Genomic DNA, 19,204 nt, shown 5'->3' on the forward strand with positions numbered 1-19,204 from the left:
GACTCTTTTCTTTTTGCAACTAATCGCGGCCTTCCAGGCTATTTACCACGGCGGGCCCTTTTGACCCACCGTGCCCCACGCGATTGTGTTGTCAAGGCTCGCAAACTCCACCGCACTTTGCAAACATTTTGACGGTCCGCCAAATCCACCTTCAAGCAACCACACACTCACACTTGCTTCACACAAAAAACTCTCGCCACTCTCCGACAACTTCAACAGTTATCTCACTTTGCTTACCCATGAAAACCAAAATCGATGAAAATCCTCCTCAGCAGACGATTCCCCACAGGTTCTTGAAGTTGTAAATAAAATTACAACTCCGTCACGGTCGCCAATGTGTGATCCTACATTCCTATCGGGAATCGTCTGCCGAGGTTAGTCGCTGCGCGGAGTGTGGGCTCACGTCCGATTGATCCAACTGTCAGCCGAAGAAGAAGGAAGAGTCTGCCCGGAACTCTTGCCTGTGTGCGTGGCTCTCACCGATCAGGTTTGATCTGTCATTGCAGGGCTGGACAAAGGGGAACTCAGTGGAGTGCGCTCAATTACACCACAATAGGGTGATCTACACCACACAGGATCCTTCTTCAGCTCAAAAAGCATCGCTCCGGTTTGGGTGCGCCTGGTTTTAACCACGTTCTCGCCAAGCTCCTTGAGTTCCGGATCGGTTCGTACTTTCCGGAGGAGGTCTGCGTACGAAACACCTTCCTTCACCTCGACCACCAAAGCCTCGCCTTTGTTACGCTCCCTGTGAAACTTGGGTTTTTGGGTGTCCTCGTTCTGCTTCCCTTTTTTCTTCCGCTTCTTTTTCTTGACCTTCTCCCATTCCTTCTCCTTCCCTGGGGTTGGTTCTGGTTCCTTCGCCGGGTCCGGACTGTCTCCATTCCCCTGCTTCTGCTTCTTTGCGTCCTCCTCCTCTCCAGGCGTTTCCCTGTCCCTTTTAGAGCTTGGGCCGGGCGGCGTTTTCGGTTCTTTCTCCCGTAGCGCTTCCTCCTCCAGTTTTGCATTCAGCGTTTCTTCGGCTCTTTCAGCTCTGAGCTTCAGTGAATTCCGCGTCACCACCAGCGAGTTGTTTTCGCGCTCTGCGGCATTCATGGCTGCCTTGACTCCATTCACCATCTGCTTGATTCTGGTGTGGACGTTGTTTTTGTCCTTGATGAAATCAAAGAGTTCGTTGACCCTCCTCCTGACCTCCTGTAACGCGGTCCTTCCAAGCAGGACTCCGTCCTGAGGGGTACTGCCGGCGAAGTTCAACAAGGATGACTTGGGAGTCTCCTCTCCAATTACTCCTATCTGCTGACTCGAAGCAGCCGCCCGGTTCAACACTGGGGATCTCAACACCTTCCCCACAGAGTAATCCAGAGAGAACAGTCCAAACAAAAGCAGTCAAATTTTGTGGCTCCGTTACTTGTATACCCTTTGGAAAAGTGCGGCTTTCAGCGTTATGTTTTGAGCGTTACGGGTTTGATGAAGAAAAAATTTCATCATAGTAACCTCAGGATTTTTCAGATTTGTTTGTTTTGAAAAGTGTCAGGTTTTGATGACTGATTTGTAATTTTGTTCCTTTCAAGTTTTATGTTGTTTTTTAAGGAACTTGGGAAGCAGTTAAAAGTTAAAATCCAGTTTATGCCTGAAGTGTCCCTCAGGCGTGCCCTCAGGACTACCCAAATGATTTGGCGGTGGAACGAAAACTATGCTTCCTTCCGGGTATTTGTTTCGCTATCGCAAATTGCCGCCCGTGGATCAGGCAATGTCTTATTGCCTACCCAAGGTAGGTTGCCCAACGTCCAGGGGATCCATGAGCGCAATCTGACGAAGTTTATCCTACTCGAAGTCCTATTGAGGTTTTATGAGTACTCCATACAAATAAATGTGTTTGTGAACGAAAATGAATGTGTTAGCTAGGAAAAAGGGGAGAGGTCAAGGGGAGGGAGTCTCTGAACCTTACAGCAATTTGTTTGGGATTCTTCACTGACAAACGCATGCCATGTATTCTTCGTAGTTTTTATAAAAAAGGGGAAAAAAGAGGAAATCCTGACGTAGGTTATAGTCCCAAGATTAAGACTATAAATGAAAATTAAACATAGAAATAAGAAGATTCCATCTACTAATCAAATTTTTCTAGTAGTATGTTACGTGTTTTCCCAAAAACTGTTCTGAGAAATTGTTCTGACCAAGCCACAAATGTTACAGCTACGAAAACTGTCCCAAACAATTTCGCACAATGTTTCACTTTAAAGAAAGCTTAGTTTTCGGAAAATCCCACTGGAATTCCGTTGGAATTGGAATTTATTACTCGAAACCACAACTCCAGTGAGGACATGAAGAGCATGAAACATCCAACACAAGTAAATCTTTGGCGGAACTTGGCCCACAAGTGAGAGGAGGTGGTTCCTAGACAGCTCCAAGTTGGTCCTTTTCCAACATTTCCACCAAACTTTGGATATACCAAATGTGGTCCGCGATAGTCGTCAGAAAATCAACATTTTTGATTGAGAGATTGTGAAAATTTTTGACAGCTAAATATAGCACCTGGTTGCTGCGAAAAAAATGTAACGCTTTAAACAGGGATGCCACTTGGTTTTTTAAAATGTCTGTAAAAAAGTCTGTGTATGTCTGTGCATTTGTCTAAAATTCAAATATATCAAATCACGGTCATTGAAATCCATCAAAAATTGCGTTTTTATGAATTTGAAGTCTAACGAAATAAGTTTCGACAAAAAAGATTACAAAATATTAATTTAATGAAGTTTTTTAAAAGTCTGTGCACCTCAAAAAATGTCTGACACAAGCTCAAAAGTCTGTGAAACACAGACAAATCTGTGTATCTGGCATCCCTGGCTTTAAACGTCATCAATCTCGGAGACAATCAACAGTGTTGCTGAAGGGGGGATGTACCACGATGTACCGCGTAACGCAACCATAAATTAAATGCTAGTGCTCCCTCTGGGTTACTCTGTGCCTTCCCGCTTCCACGGAACGCGCTCGCCACTCCGCCTGCTGTGTCGCCGCCGTTTGACTCGCCTCCTGCCATTTCGACGTTTGCGTCCTCTTCTACCTCCGTGTTTTCCGATGCTTGGGGCGCATCGGGACCCTTGTGTGTGTGCGCGCGCAACCAACCAAACGGGTTTGGTTCGGTGACCCATTTCTACGCTGGCTAGCCGAGCGCGAGGTACTTCAGCTTTATCGACAAGCCCCGCCCTGAAGAACGTTTGCACCAATCGGGTTCAAACGTTATTTAGAACTTCCGAACTCTTGTCAAATAGGGACGTGGCGTTACATCGTGCTGCCACCTGGTTTTTTTAAGCGCAAGAGTGGAAAAGTGCTGAGTCATCGTCTAAAAATAGACGGCGTCCTATCTCACCCAGCAAAATGAAGTCGATAAAGTAGTCGGTTTCGATGAGAAAAAGTGGAAAACGTGGTCTAAAAATAGCGACGCCATCCCCCTATGGACAAGGACCCTGCGCGTATATAGTTGATAGTAACAGTATTCCTAATTCCAGTCATAACTCACCAAGTCGCGATGGCCTAATGGTTAGCATTTTTGCTTACCAATCCAAAGGACGGGGGTTCGAACCCAGACTCGAGCGACTTTGATTTTTCGTTCATGTTCAGAGTTTCAAGATTTATATGTCCTATACTTTCTCGTTGGGAGCAGATGGGAATCGAACCCAGGACCATTCGCTTTCAAAGCGAACACCGTAACCAGTCAGCCACGGCCGCTCTCTTAGTATGATTGTTACGTGAATTTCTGAAAAATACTCGAAAAAAATGCACTTTTTTCATTCAAGCTCCGCGCGCGAGTTGTAAACCATTTTTGGGAATTTTTTGTTGTATGGAAACATTATTCCTGACATCCTAATCTATCATTCTAGGGGTGAGCACCAAAGTTTGGCAACTTTTCATTTTTTGGGACGCCCTAATCAATAGGTAAATGTTGACCGATTCTGCTTATATTTGGCCCCGAGTCCTAGAATAGTTCAAGGAATAATATTCAGCTCGTGTAGCGAGGTTTTGAAAAATAAATCTCTTATTTTGGGCACCCTAATATCCAGGTTAATCCCTCTAATTTCATTTTCAGAAAATCAACATTCCAAATCTAATCCTTTCAATAATTTGTATACAACTTTCATTTTTCAAGCTGCTGCGAAATTTTATTCATTTTTATGGAACGAGCAAATATCGACTCTGTTTGTGAGAAGATTATCGGGGGAGAAGCAAAAGATGATAATTTTCGATCTACTTGGGTGGTGAAGGTGGCAATTGTGGTGACTCAACGTAGCTGAGAAGAAGCAATAGTAGATTCAATGGTGGTGTTATCATAATGGTATGCTAAACTTCGTTTGGATATGCAAACGATTGCATAACGAAAAGTGTTATGAAATCTGATCAGTTGAAATGCTTTGAATGGTACAGTGCAAACTAGATTATCCGAAGTTCTCTGAAAAAAAAACTACTTCGGATAGTTCGAATCGTCTAAAAGTTGTTGTTTATTGAATTAATCTGACTTTAACCGAAAAATGGTCATACATTAAAAGTGACAAAATAGAAAATTCGAAAAAAAATCTATTTGCCCAAGATCTGAATATGCGAATAAAATCGAATTTTAGAAAAACCAAATCTGGAATATTAAAACAAAAAGGTGTAAGCCGTAACAAAAGTTTCGTCGCTCTGAAAATAGTTAAGATGATTTTTTTTGCTAAACTTTATTTCAAACAACAGAACTGAAACCATCTTATATTATTTTTTTTTCAATATTTTAAATTAAAATACTCAACTAAAAAACGATGTACAAAGCAAGCTCACCCACGCCGATTATGCAAAGTTACGCATCTGTTAGTTAAAACTTTTGCAACATTGAGTCAATGTTTGGCTAATTTTGCTAGGAAAAAAAAATCATCCACCCACTCGCCTTCGACTGCCATCCTGAGCTGTCATGGAAAATGTTTCACACGCCGGCTATCACAACGCTTGGCAGCCTGAATATTCAACGATTTGTTGGAAACTGATGCGGCACTTTCATTACATTAATAAACCATTAAGTAGGGAAAGGTGGGGCAAGTGTAACAAGTTAACGAAATGCGCGTTTAAACTCATTGAAAACGAAAATAAATCAGTCGTTTTTTTTGGTAATCATCTTATTCCAGGTCTTGACTAAGACTTTGATAGAACAAGTTTCTAAAAAATCCTGTTTTGTACTATAAAAAATGATTTTAAAATTATTGATTTTCCATACGTTCTACTCAACTAGTGGGCTAGACGAACAACCCGTTGGAGCAAGAGAAACAATGCATGAAACAACATGCTAACTTGCTAACAGTTGAACTGGTATCACTTTGATACATCAGATTAGAATGTATTTGAAACGTCAATTTGCTATATGAATTAATAATATTTTGATCGTTTTTACGAAAAAAAAAATAGATGATAAATAATAAATTTTCACAATATCACTATATTTTGCATGGACATTTCTTTTTAACAATTGTTTATCAATCTTTAAGTACTTCTATATATTTATTTCACAATAAAATATGTTGTTGCAACAATTCGTAAATTTTCAATACTTAAAATCCATATGGTACACTTGCCCCACCTAAACAAGATTTTTTAAATGATCTCAACAAAAAAAATCGATAAATCGTACTTTATAATTGGTGTAAATTGTTGTTAGGGACACTACTAATCTAGGAAAAATGGCATTTTGAAAAAAAGAACATAAACACAAACCCTAAGTCTTATCTTGGGCATTCCAAATGTAATAAGAAAAAGAAAGATTTGAAGAAAAAAAATACCATTCAATCTTGTGTCCCGTGGCGTTTACGTTGTTTTGCCGGTTATCTGGTAGTATAATTAACTAATTGCATTACTAGTAACAATTCCTCATATTGGAAATATTGGAAAATTGTAAGAATAACGATCGCAAGAGCGATTGTTCTTCTTGCCCCACTTTCTCCTATTGAGATTTGCTGACAGCTTTTTTGGTGATATTTTCAATTTTGCCAAATTCGGTTCATGTCGGCGTAAAAACTTTCCAACACCGCTAAATGCAAATTACTTACACACATACATTTATTCGCAGCACTCATACATGTTCATCTACGAACGTTCTGGTTCTGGGCGATTTGGGTCATTTCCCATATCGTCCTATTATCGCATTACTTAAATGGGACGTACACTTTATGGAGGATTTTACATTTTTATTATGGGCTTGTTTTTCGTAACTTGGTTTGTCACAGTGAAAACGTCAAATATTTTCCGATGTTTCGGTAAAAAAGGCTATACCTGATCCAAATCATTTCTTTTGATAATTTCATTGCACTTTTACAATGTGAAATAACCCAGATTTGCCAAGTTTTGCACTAGACATTTGTTCGTTGACTGCAGGAGTAATTTAAGATCCGAATTTCACGAGTTTGGTCCAAAAGCATAAACTAAACTAGCAGTGAACAACCAACACACAGTGTTCTCTCGTGAAATAAGCTCTGCAAATTTCCAAATAGAACAAGTTCCAACTAATTGCCATTCGTAAATACCTGCTCAAAGCAAAGTGCACTCCGTTCCCTGGAGTTGCCGTCTAGCAAGTAATTAGTCAACACGTTTAATAAATCTAATACGACCAAACTTTCGTCAGCAGAATGCAGCTCTTGCATATTAACAGCTACTAACCTTACCGCACAGCGCTCTCATCTGCTACAGGCGAGAGAAAGTAGGTGCAAGCATCGCTTGGGCTGGCAGCCTTTTCCGAGGAAAGTCCATTAGGTGCTGGTTGGCGTGTACGATGATGGGTACCCGACTATAGATGGCATCGTGGTCACAAGGTAAACCATTACATCACCACCTGGATCCTGGTGCGGTGGAGGTGTTAGACGAGCTTAGTGTTATAATTTATGTATGGAAATTTTGTTGACTTTACATATTTTATGAACACACACACACGTGCAAACACGTGTTACGGCTCATATAGACATGCAGACATTCATCATAAGTTTCTGGGTCGAGGGAAGGTGGTCACATTTCTTCGGGCCGGCTAGAAGTCCTTTCCGTGCGAACTACAGATATTGGGCCTATTTCCGACAGGTTTATATTTTGTGGAGATTTTTATCAACTTCGCCTTTTTCCGTTATTGAAACACAATGATAAATTTACATCCTAATTCAGCAAAATAGGTAGTTAAACCCTGCTCAAAATAGATGCCTTTTCCCTGGCAGTTCGGATTGCATATGGAGGAGTGTACCGTGACTGATGAAATAAGTGTTGTGAGAAGCAATTTATGTACCTTAGCGTGGCCTTAGATTGGTGTTTGGTTTGCTAACACACCCCCAGTCAAACACGTGACCAATGTTGTGATTTCCAATTAGTAAATGCTATCAATTTGAGATAGGTGATGATCATTGATATTCATGGTACATCACATTTTCAAACCCTGTGAGATAAATCCCACAAACAGTTAAAGTCTTCCACCATTCTCACGAGGAAACTGTCAGCAATTCTGTAATAAATTAGAGATAACGAAAGTGACTTTCAAAATCAGCTAAAAAGAAAAGAAAAATAATGCTAAATAAAAAAAGACCCGGATCAGGTACCTGATATGAGCAAAAGCACAATTTTTACAATCTGCGGAACTTTAGTTCAATTCAACTCATCATCCGATTGGCATCGTAAAAGCCACTTTTTGTATTCACAAAAGCTCTTCATATCGTGCGGCCCGTGGCCAAATGAGAAGTCACCAATTAATGTAACACGGATTAAAATAGGTCTTTATTCTACGAAATACAATGCAAGAATCATCTTCGACAACTGGGCGTTTGACTTTTTAAGTTGTTACTGCTGACGTCGCAGCTGCTGTCAGGCCAGCTGACAGCTTGGAGCCTTCAGGTTGACTGCGGTTGTGTTGGTTTCAACCGTCTGTGTTCCCAGCCACAACATCTCCCCCTCTGAAGATCGATGGTCCGGGTCGAATTGGAACAGCACTATTCACCCGGAAAAGCGGTTATATTCGACGACCATCGAGTGTACTTTGGCCATCGACGGTGACATACAGGTGGACGTCAAGGTCGAGGACGAGGACGAGGACGGTGATGCAGATCAATTCCTGGTTCATGATCTGGTTGTGGGGCACGCTGCGGTTGGATGACACAGCGAGTTGAATTGCTCGCGACTTTGGGTTGCACACCATCACGTTGTGACGATCATTGTGTGCAGACATCAGTTGAAAAGTACACACAGCTGATCGACCGAATCCCATCGTCACCTGCACGTGCAATTTGTGAAAATTTTGCGTTGTACACGTGTGGCAGGTGGCAGGACTAGTTACGGCAACCAAAATCGACATCTTGTTGTTTCTCCCTCCTCGGAATATGTTGGAGGCGTGCTTGGGAGAGCTGGAAGTACACAATGGGGGCGGCCACGGTGGAACTTGTTCTAAGAACGATACGGATTTACCTTCTTTCGGCCGTAGTCCTCTGGTGCCGATGTGCAGCTGAAGGGAGCCATGCGCACAGGCTACGACCTTGCTCGGTGATGATAAAAACTGCCACAAGGTGAAATGGATGAGTCCTCGGCTGGCCTTGGTCAAACCAATCTTGCCGTGCACTGTTGATGACGGCAATTTCCGATGCTGGTCGATGACGTCGGCAGAAATGTCGTTCTGCGCGGTTGTCGACGGAGGATCTTCGGTGATCAGGTGTTTGTTTGGCTCCGCTGGCTTGGGCAGGAACCGCTGACCGGAACTGTCCATTTTAAGGAGTTGCTTGGGGTCCTGGACAAACTTCCGGCGATCGTGATCGTCGCCGATGACGTCACTGGACATCTCACCTGCTGGCTGCGGAGTGTGCTCGGCAGCTTCAAGGGCTCGCGTTGGTTGAGCCGGACTTGCTAGCGAGGTGGATGTGTCGATGGTATGGACCCTCAGATGCGATCGATCGTTCTCGGTTGATACGGACGACACGGGGCCTATCTTGACGCTGCTCTGAGGAGTTGTGGAGCGGGCCGGTTGGCAGGGCGCTAGGCTGCAATGCGCGGCCACGGTAACCTCACTTTTATGCAGCTGCGGGACCTCGCACATAGTACAGAGCGAGGAAAATGGCGCGGCCGCCATTGTTGATAGAGCTTGCTGGAGATAATGCTGCTGCTGGACCAGGAGGTCCATCATCGTCGAACAGCGAAGCATCATCTGGTCGAAGGAGAGCATGGGTTGTCCGGGACTTGGGGCGTGATGACAGGGGCCTCCCGGATGGACGTTGCCGTACGATGCCGCTTGAGCCGGACCCGGGCCGATGGATGTCAATCCGTGGAACATCGCGATCGGTTGTTGACCACCGGGAAGTGCGGGGACACCGTGTACGGGGCCAGTTGATCGGTGCTGCTGGCCGTTGCGCGATGGCTGCTGGTCGTAGAGTTCTGGGCCGTCCACCGGCCGCTGCCTGACGGGAATCACGACGCCATCGTGGATGCACCCAATCAACGGCGGGTTGACGGGTGCAAATTGCATTTTGCTCCTCCTCCGCGCGTGGGAATCTTGTAGTGGAGATATCGACACTACAACCACTTCTCGTCGCCAATTTTGTATTCACAAAAGCTCTTCATATCGTGCGGCCCGTGGCCAAATGAGAAGTCACCAATTAATGTAACACGGATTAAAATAGGTCTTTATTCTACGAAATACAATGCAAGAATCATCTTCGACAACTGGGCGTTTGACTTTTTAAGTTGTTACTGCTGACGTCGCAGCTGCTGTCAGGCCAGCTGACAGCTTGGAGCCTTCAGGTTGACTGCGGTTGTGTTGGTTTCAACCGTCTGTGTTCCCAGCCACAACACCACTTAAGTGACTCTTAAAAGCCCACGTGTATCCAATCGCATTCGTTAGCTCTGCCACTAGTACAACACATCTTTCCCCTTTCGAGTCCTTTAACTGCTGTCTTCTCCTATTCTGTTTTTCGCGGTAAAAATTGATAAGAGAACACGATCAATACTTTTCCTGTCGAAACAGCCCCCTGCTGATGTCGCCATCGTTTCATCGCGAGAAAGAAAAAGATTGAGGGGAAAACGCCTGCGAGAAGAATGAAAATGGCTGGAGGAAATGTACCTTTTTTCAGCGTAACGACACCGAACGCCATTTACCGCAAAGTGCGGCACAACCTGAAGACATTTGAGCAATTCTCTACGAAATCGGTCTTTTTTCTTCAATTTTAATTTTTGTATTTTTTAATCCGGCTGAAACTTTTTTGGTGCCTTCGGTATGCCCAAAGAAGCCATTTTGCATCATTAGTTTGTCCATATAATTTTCCATACAAATTCGGCAGCTGTCCATACAAAAATGATGTATGAAAATTCAAAAATCTATATCTTTTGAAGGAATTTTTGATCGATTTGGTGTCTTCGGCAAAGTTGTAGGTATGGATACGGACTACACTGGAAAAATAATACACGGTAAAAAAATTTGGTGATTTTTATTTAACTTTATCACTAAAACTTGATTTACAAAAAAACACTATTTTTAATTTTTTTATTTTTGATATGTTTTAGAAGACATAAAATGCCAACTTTTCAGAAATTTCCAGGTTGTGCAAAAATCACTGACCGAGTTATGAATTTTTAATCAATACTGATTTTTCAAAAATCGAAATTTTGGTCGTAAAAATTTTCAACTTCATTTTTCGATGTAAAATCAAATTTGCAATCAAAAAGTACTTTACTAAAATTTTGATAAAGTGCACCGTTTTCAAGTTATAGCCATATTTAAGTGACTTTTTTGAAAATAGTCGCAGTTTTTCATTTTTTTAAATTAGTGCACATGTTTGCCCAGTTTTGAAAAAAATATTTTTGAAAAGCTGAGAAAATTCTCTATATTTTGCTTATTCGGACTATGTTGATACGACCTTTAGTTGCTGAGATATTGCAATGCAAAGGTTTAAAAACAGGAAAATTGATGTTTTCTAAGTTTCACCCAAACAACCCACCATTTTCTATCGTCAATATCTCAGCAACTAATGGTCCGATTTTCAATGTTAATATATGAAACAATTGTGAAATTTTCCGATCTTTTCGAAAAAAATATTTTTGGAATTTTCAAATCAAGACAAACATTTTAAAAGGGCGTAATATTGAATGTTTGGCCTTTGTGAAATGTTAGTCTTGATTTGAAAATTCCAAAAATATTTTTTTCGAAGAGATCGGAAAATTTCACAAATGTTTCATATTTTAACATTGAAAATCGGACCATTAGTTGCTGAGATATTGACGATAGAAAATGGTGGGTTGTTTGGGTGAAACTTAGAAAACATCAATTTTCCTGTTTTTAAACCTTTGCATTGCAATATCTCAGCAACTAAAGGTCGTATCAACAAAGTCCAAATAAGCAAAATATAGAGAATTTTCTCAGCTTTTCAAAAATATTTTTTCAAAACTGGGCAAACATGTGCACTAATTTAAAAATGAAAACTGCGACTATTTTCAAAAAGTCACTTAAATATGGCTATAACTTGAAAACGGTGCACTTTATCAAAATTTTAGTAAAGTACTTTTGATTGCAAATTTGATTTTACATCGAAAAATGAAGTTGAAAATTTTACGACCAAAATTTCGATTTTTTGAAAAATCAGTATTGATTAAAATTCATAACTCGGTCAGTGATTTTTGCACAACCTGAAATTTCTGAAAAGTTGGCATTTATGCCTTCTAAAACATATCAAAAATAAAAAAATTAAAATAGTGTTTTTTTAAATCAAGTTTTAGTGATAAAAGTTAAATAAAAAATCACCAAATTTTTTTACCGTGTATTATTTTTCCAGTGTAGTCCGTATCCATACCTACAACTTTGCCGAAGACACCAAATCGATCAAAAATTCCTTCAAAAGATACAGATTTTTGAATTTTCATACATCATTTTTGTATGGACAGCTGCCGAATTTGTATGGAAAATTATATGGACAAACTAATGATGCAAAATGGCTTCTTTGGGCATACCGAAGGCACCAAAAAAGTTTCAGTCGGATTAAAAAATACAAAAAAAATCGAATGACCGAAATCCTAGAGAACTGCTCATTTCCCCGCGATGCGAGATGGTGCAACAAGAATTGTCAACAAACCTCCATCAGGCGAGTTTCCACCGTCAGAGCGAAAGATGCTGTGAGTCTTGTGAATAGAGGTGAATCAGTGCAGGATTGAGTTGAGCTTTCCATTTGAATGGGTTTTCTCCTCCTCGAGAAGTGGCTTTCCCCGGGGAGGTGAGAAAAAGATGTTGCTAATTTGATTATTTTTTCTACACTGCATCAAACTTCGATGTAGCTGTTTTGAAATGCCATTGAATAATCTCAAAATAGGAGAAGAAAAGTTTGAATAAATTGCACTAAAAAATGTGTTTTGAAAGTGAAATCAAACAATTTCGTACACAACTGAGTCAATGCATCAAAACTTTTAAAAATAACTAACTTAGTTTGATGCCAAACTAGAAAAAGTCAAAACTAAGACTTTTTCTAGTTTGGTGTCAATTTTAGTTAGTTATTTTTAAAAGTTTTGATGCATTGATACAGCTGTGAACGAAATTGTTTGATTTCACTTTCAAAACACATTTTTAATCAATTTATTCAAACTATTCTTCTCCTATTTTGAGATTATTCAATGGCATTTCAAAATAGCTACAAACCAAAACAGTGAATAAAAACATTAATGACAATCATTACTTTGAAATAAACCTGCATTCCGCGAAATTTCCATGATGCAGAAGCATTATGGGAAACATTAATGCTCGTTAATATTTCAAAGCATCAACGGCTGGCATCAAAATAGAGAAAATTTTACGCCCATTCATCATGGACGAGAGTATGTACTCATTTGGTTTGAAAGTCCGTAATAATTCCTGTGGGTCTTTCCTACCTAGAACTTGGGCTCTGCTAAAACATCAGCAGCAATTTTGCAATGCCAGTAGCAACAAAGCCAAGCTGGCAATTCCGTTTTTAATTTAAATGCTCATTAAAAACGTAATTGACTATCGTTGGACCACTTGAATCTCTTTGGAGGAATGTACTAAGAATTCACCCAGGTCAGTTTTTCACCATTTGGCCTCCATATCATTCGACCCCAAGTCTTTGGACTATTGTCATGGATTCAAATCAGCAAAAAGGCAAATAGGTCTAATGTAGTATAGAACAATTCATATAAAAGAATACCAAATATCTTTCAAATCAAAGTCGTTCTACTATTTATCATCATTTTCATCATCTGACAAAAAATAAAGTTTTGGTAGTTTGTATTTCTTTAAAACTGGTGGTTTAAAAGCCCCATCAGAAAAACTCCCATGAACAAATTAAAAAAACAAACACAGAATATATAAAAAAACGGTACTTAATCCACCTTTAGGTGGTTGAAGCCTTCCTCACATTCATAAAGTCAATACATTCAGTAAAAATAGCAACATTCCCCCTTAACATGTTTAACCAATCAAATTTATTACTCATTTCTTTTGATAGGGTTCGCAGACCTTCAATATTTCTGGCTCATCGGCAAGGTCTGATAAAAAACCTATTCAATGATAGTTCACATGGAAGATTCAGACAATACTTCTATCACAATATCTCAAATTCGGCATCCAAAAAGTGTAAAAATAATACATAAGTGCTAATAACTTTTGATTGGGTTGTCAGATCTTCGATGTTTTAGACTCATTTTAAAGGTATTTCAATTATCTAACTAAAGATGGGTCGCATGATGAACCCGGACATAATTTTTATTGAAATATCTGAGATTCGGCCTCCAAAAAGTAAATAAAAAACACTGAAGTGCTAATAACTTTTTAAAGGTTTGTCAGATCTTCAATGTTTTGGGCTCATTGGAAAGGTCTTTTTAATACCTTTCCGAAAATGTATAACATGAACATGCAAAAACCACCCTTTTTACAATCTTCCGGAAATACGCCAAAATCGTTTTTTTAACATAACATGAAAAATAGAACTTTTCAGCATTTATTTTGAGAAGTGTTGCTATTCGATTCTGTTATTTTTGGTACAGAAAAGTAGGCTATTTCGTCGTTCAAGAATGACAGGAAAAGTAAGTAGTTTCACGACGGAATTGCAAAAACTACTAGTTTGGCTCTCAAATGAATACTGAAAATTGCTTCAAAGTACTGTTATACATATCCATTTTTGGTTATGAATAATAACGACATTAGGGAAAGACAGGATTAGATAATAGTTCCACAACAGAATTGCAACAAATCATTTTGTCGAAAATTTGATTGATTTTGAAAATGCTGGCTAGGTTGCTGTGGAATCATTTTTTTAAGGTTTTTACTTATTAAGAAAATTTATTCAAAGAAATCAAGATTATAACTAATTTAAGCGGCCTTTCGAACATTTTTCACATTTTTTTTTGTCAAAACTTGTGTCTCTTAACCTTATGTGAATTCGACTTTTGTTACATAAAAAAACGAAACGAAACTATTGGCACTACGCCCCCCGGGGCATGGCCTTCCTCTAACGTGGGATTTCTGCTCCAGCGCCTCTGACGAGACAGGAGAAACCGGGACCGACGTTTTACTTCACCATCCGATAGAAGCTCAGTGGATAAGGCGGGAATCGAAACCGCGTCTCATAGTATCATCGGGATCGGCAGCCGAAGCCGCTACCCCTGCGCCACGAGTCCCACCGTTGTTGTTACATATACATTTCTAATTTTTCAATCTTGGTGCTGAAACCAAGAATACAAATTGTTTGAAAAATTGATATAGCTTCATATCAATTACCATTTAATGAAACAGGTCCTGCGTATGTGATAGGTAAATCGTTTTCATGCTTTGCAAATGAAAAGAAAATAAAGCTCAACAAATAGAAGTGATTCTAAAGAAGACATATATAAAAAAATCATTAGGCTGCACCACATACGTTGCTGTTTTGCTTTGTTCTTTTAGTTTCCTGAATTTTTCTGATGTTTTCAATAGCAACAATAAACTCTTTCTAGTGATGTACGAGACATGAGCACACGCACTCAAATTCCATCTAAATTTATGAAAAATGCGGATCCAAAATAACATTTAAAAATCATTAACCTGAATTTTTTTAAAAATAATTTTTATTATCATGTGTGTAAATGTTAACTTGAGGGGAACCGATTTCTCAATAACCTGAATTAAATGTTTAGAAAAAAAAGCCGATAACATATATATTTTCATTTATTAATTCAGTATGGAATCAACTTCACGAAAAAAGGGGAAGGGAAATCTCTGAATGACACAGTTGGTTTCACGCGTAATTTACTTTTATTGCCGGGCCTTTTTGTACATACATAACTTTCGAGGGGGCTTTTATCGAGCTATTTTACATCATGTTCGGATGTGGAGTTGTGGCTCGGATGGCATTATAATTTGAGGTTATGTTTAGGTTCGCTGGAATCCTCTCAATGATTAATGTTATTATGGGTGGTGAGTTGGTGACTCATGGGTGGGAACAGAGGATACTTTAATAACTGTAAATAATCATTTAAGATGATGATTTCTTGGCTTCATAAATACCCATAAAAATTAAAAAAAAGCATAAATAAATAAGTTAAGAGCCATGGTTTTAACATTTAAATGGAAGATAATACATCTGACCAGTTAATTTACAATCTCTAGACAAAGGTTTTCATCAAAATTTTGAAGTTTTCCGAGAAAAAAAAATTTGCTCCCTGATGTTTCGGTCCGATTTGAAAAAGGGGAGGTGACATAAACATTAAAAAGTATTTGCAACAGCCAGAATTCAACAATTTCTGATTTTTCCTTTTAAGAAAACAACAAACCTTCGTTTTACAAGTGATTTTAAAGAAAATGGATATCAATTAAAACCAAAATCAATTCAATTAGTAAGCAGGAAGTCTCTCGATGCAACTCATTTTTCTCAGCAATTAGACCCTTTTGTCCTCATTTCAGTTGCACTTGTTCTCTCCAACTATTGATTGCAAAACAATCACTTCATAATTAAGAAGCCAGAGCCGTGCACTGTTTGTGAAACGTGAGATCGTGATTCTGCTCATTATTTCGAATTACAAGCTCAACAATACTGCACTTTCTTCACCATTTAATGAGCGACCTACGGGTTTTACGCGTAAGGGTCGGGGGCAATATCGGAATTTGAACGCGCCTGTTAGCGACGTGGTCAGTCAATAATCGAGCGCAGAACTTGTTAGGGTAAACACAACTTCTCGTGAATGTCAACGGGTTGGACGCCATCACCACGGGAGTTCGAACAGTTGCAATTTTGTTTATACAAACATGTCCAGGTCTGGCCGTCCGTCCGAGAGCCGCACAGGTTGGATTCAGTTGCAGCCAGTGATGAGAAAATCTCACAACCTCAATTCCCATAAATAACTAAAATTCATGTCCACTGCACTATGTTCATGGACAGTAATAGATGCACCAAAAATGAGGCCCCAATTTTAGATTATTTGTGATTTTTTACAGTGAAAAAACTGTTTTTCAAATTAAATACAATTGTTTAAATCGCTCTTTGAAACCATTCTGGAAATGATTAATTCAAACAATTATTTTAAATAATAATAAAAGATTCATAGTGACGTTTGAAAATGTCAGATGATCAAAACAGTTTCAATTTTTTTGAAACACTGACCCAGCTTTTCTTCCACGGAAAACGCGTCGTTTGTGAGCTCAGAAGGGGAAAGCAAACTAAGTCCCAACAACTTGTTGTGTGAGCAGTGTTGGGGCTTGGTATGACGCCTTTTTCCAACCGTTTAGCTGAACGGTAATCAAATTTAAACCACCACCGACCGATATATTTACACGAGCGTGGACGTTAAACTGACAGACTACTTCCAGTGGATTTCGCCCGTGGTAGTACGACGAATCATTTTTTTATGCGAAGAGAAATAAAATAGTTGTTTATTTATTCTTTTACCAGTAATCATTCATTTTTTTATTGAAACATAAAAAATAAAGGATTGGGAAAAACTAATTTATTTTCGAAAAAAAATAGTTTTTGCCGGGACCGTGGTGTAGGGGTAAGCGTGGTTGCCTCTCACAGAGTCGGCCTGGGTTCGATCCCAGAAGGTCCCGGTGGCATTTTTCGATACGAGATTTGTCTGATCACGCCTTCCGTCAGACGGGGAAGTAAATGTTGGCCCCGGTCTAACCTAGAGGGTTAGGTCGTTAGCTCAATCCAGGTGTGGGAGTCGCCTCCCTGGGTCTTGCTTCGGTGGAGTCGCTGGTGGGCAGTTGGACTAACAATCCAAAAGTCGTCAATGCGAATTCCGGGGTGGATGGAAACTTAGGTTTAAAAAAAGGTTTGCAATTGCTTTAACAATCAAAACTTCGGACACTTAGTTTCGAGTAGGAATCTCGCAATCGAGAACGCCTGGGCAATGTTGTAGAAAGAATAATTTGATTTTTTTTATGTTTTTGCATAGATATTTCTAAAGAGCCAATTTTTTGCCAAAACAATAAAAAATATAAACAAGGGCCAAAGGAATCACCTGTTAGAATAGACAAATTCTACAGATAACTTTAACATTCAAATAAGAATCTTGAAAAGTTAAATTGATTCCCCTACGGCTTACCCACTCAAGCTCCCGCTTGGATTGATAGTGTATTTCAAGTCTCGTTCGAGGGTGGTTCCTGCCATGTTCCCGATATTGAGCTCGGATTACGTGCAAACAACAACTGCTCCAGGGGAAACTATAACTTTCGTAACTCAATTTATATTTCACTCTTACTTCGAGCATCGAGAATCGGGGGCTAAACTTTTAACAAAGTCAAACATTGCAATTTTTCTTTCAATGCACCGTGTCATCCTCGAGGTGTGCTGCGCTTTTCCGGCGAGAGTTGAAGTTCATACGAAACTTATTTTACAACTTTCTAAAGCTCCCGAAGCTTAACTTGCTGCAGCAGCTCTAATGCACTACGGTTACAACTTTGGGTTCCATCCTGACCAATCCGCGCTTGACTTCATTCATTCAGACTCCTGTTGCAAGTGCAGTAAAGGTTTAGAGGCGAATAAACCCTTCCTTTCGGTGGCAACAAGACAGTTGAACGGGAAGCAAAAACGAATTTCAACTTTTTCAGCGAACTAACCGTAAACTTATTGCCAACTTTGCAATTTAATTTTATCTGAGCTTGTTTTCCTCAATGTTATGCTCGGAGCACACTCTGCTGAACAGTTTATCGTGTATCTAGTAATCTTGACCCATATTCACTCACACACAGAGACTAAAAAAAGCGAATTCAATGGAGGCAATCAAAAACTATTCCCGATACAGCTTGTTTTTCGTAAATACAAAAACGTCAACTTCATTTCCCCTGTGGACGTAAATATTTTTTCCTAGTAAGTTCCATGCAGAATTTAAATCGATCAACAGATCACTTCCATGATTTCACTTCTCTATCCTATTCGAAAAATTTCCCAACAAGTTTAATTTTTCTTTTCCCTTTTCCCACACTTGAGTTTTATATTTCTCAGAGAAAAAAAAACATTTTTTCAAGTCAATCGAGTCTCAAACTGGCAGGAAAAGCCAACGGTCAGAGTTTGATTTTTTTATTTTTTGCACTGACCTAAATTTAATTCGATTCAGTTTGTTAGGAATCGAGAAACAGAAAGGATACGTTTCTGATCAGGATTGGATTGACGGCTGAGCGGGGAATTTTGTTGGGTTACGAATCAATGCAAATCAATTTATCCCAGAGCGTTCGCTTGAAGAAGCAATTTTAATAATTTAGTAGATTTTTTCTCAATTTAATCCTATTACATGGATTGGATGTAGGGGTTAAATATTTGGAGGATGTATGTTTCCACGCCAAATGATAATTAAAACAGAAACGTGAATGGCTGTTATCCATTCATTAAAATTAGTTTCTCGACTTTTGCTGCTCTCCGCGCTGTTCAACCAACTGTTCAAACACGCCGGAGGTAAAGTTTGCTAAATGGTTCGAAAAACGTTCATTATAATACAGTGAGTGTGACGAAAAACACCGAAACCGCTTACTAAATTGACTGCCGGCAGTAAATTCACAACGGAAGGATCTGGCCACGTGCCAACAACTGCGCAAAAATACCTGGTAAAGGGGGTTGAAAGTTGGCCGATTAAGTCATCCTTCACGGAAGTGATTACCCGAAACGGGGTATATTTTCAAAACCATAAAATAATCAAATTAAAATCAAGAAACCATATAATTTTTAAGATCCGAAAGATTAATATAATTTTCCAGCGTCTAGTTAAAATTTAACTA

This window comes from Culex quinquefasciatus, chromosome 3 (genome assembly GCF_015732765.1).
Source record: "Culex quinquefasciatus strain JHB chromosome 3, VPISU_Cqui_1.0_pri_paternal, whole genome shotgun sequence".
Lineage (NCBI taxonomy): Eukaryota > Metazoa > Arthropoda > Insecta > Diptera > Culicidae > Culex > Culex quinquefasciatus.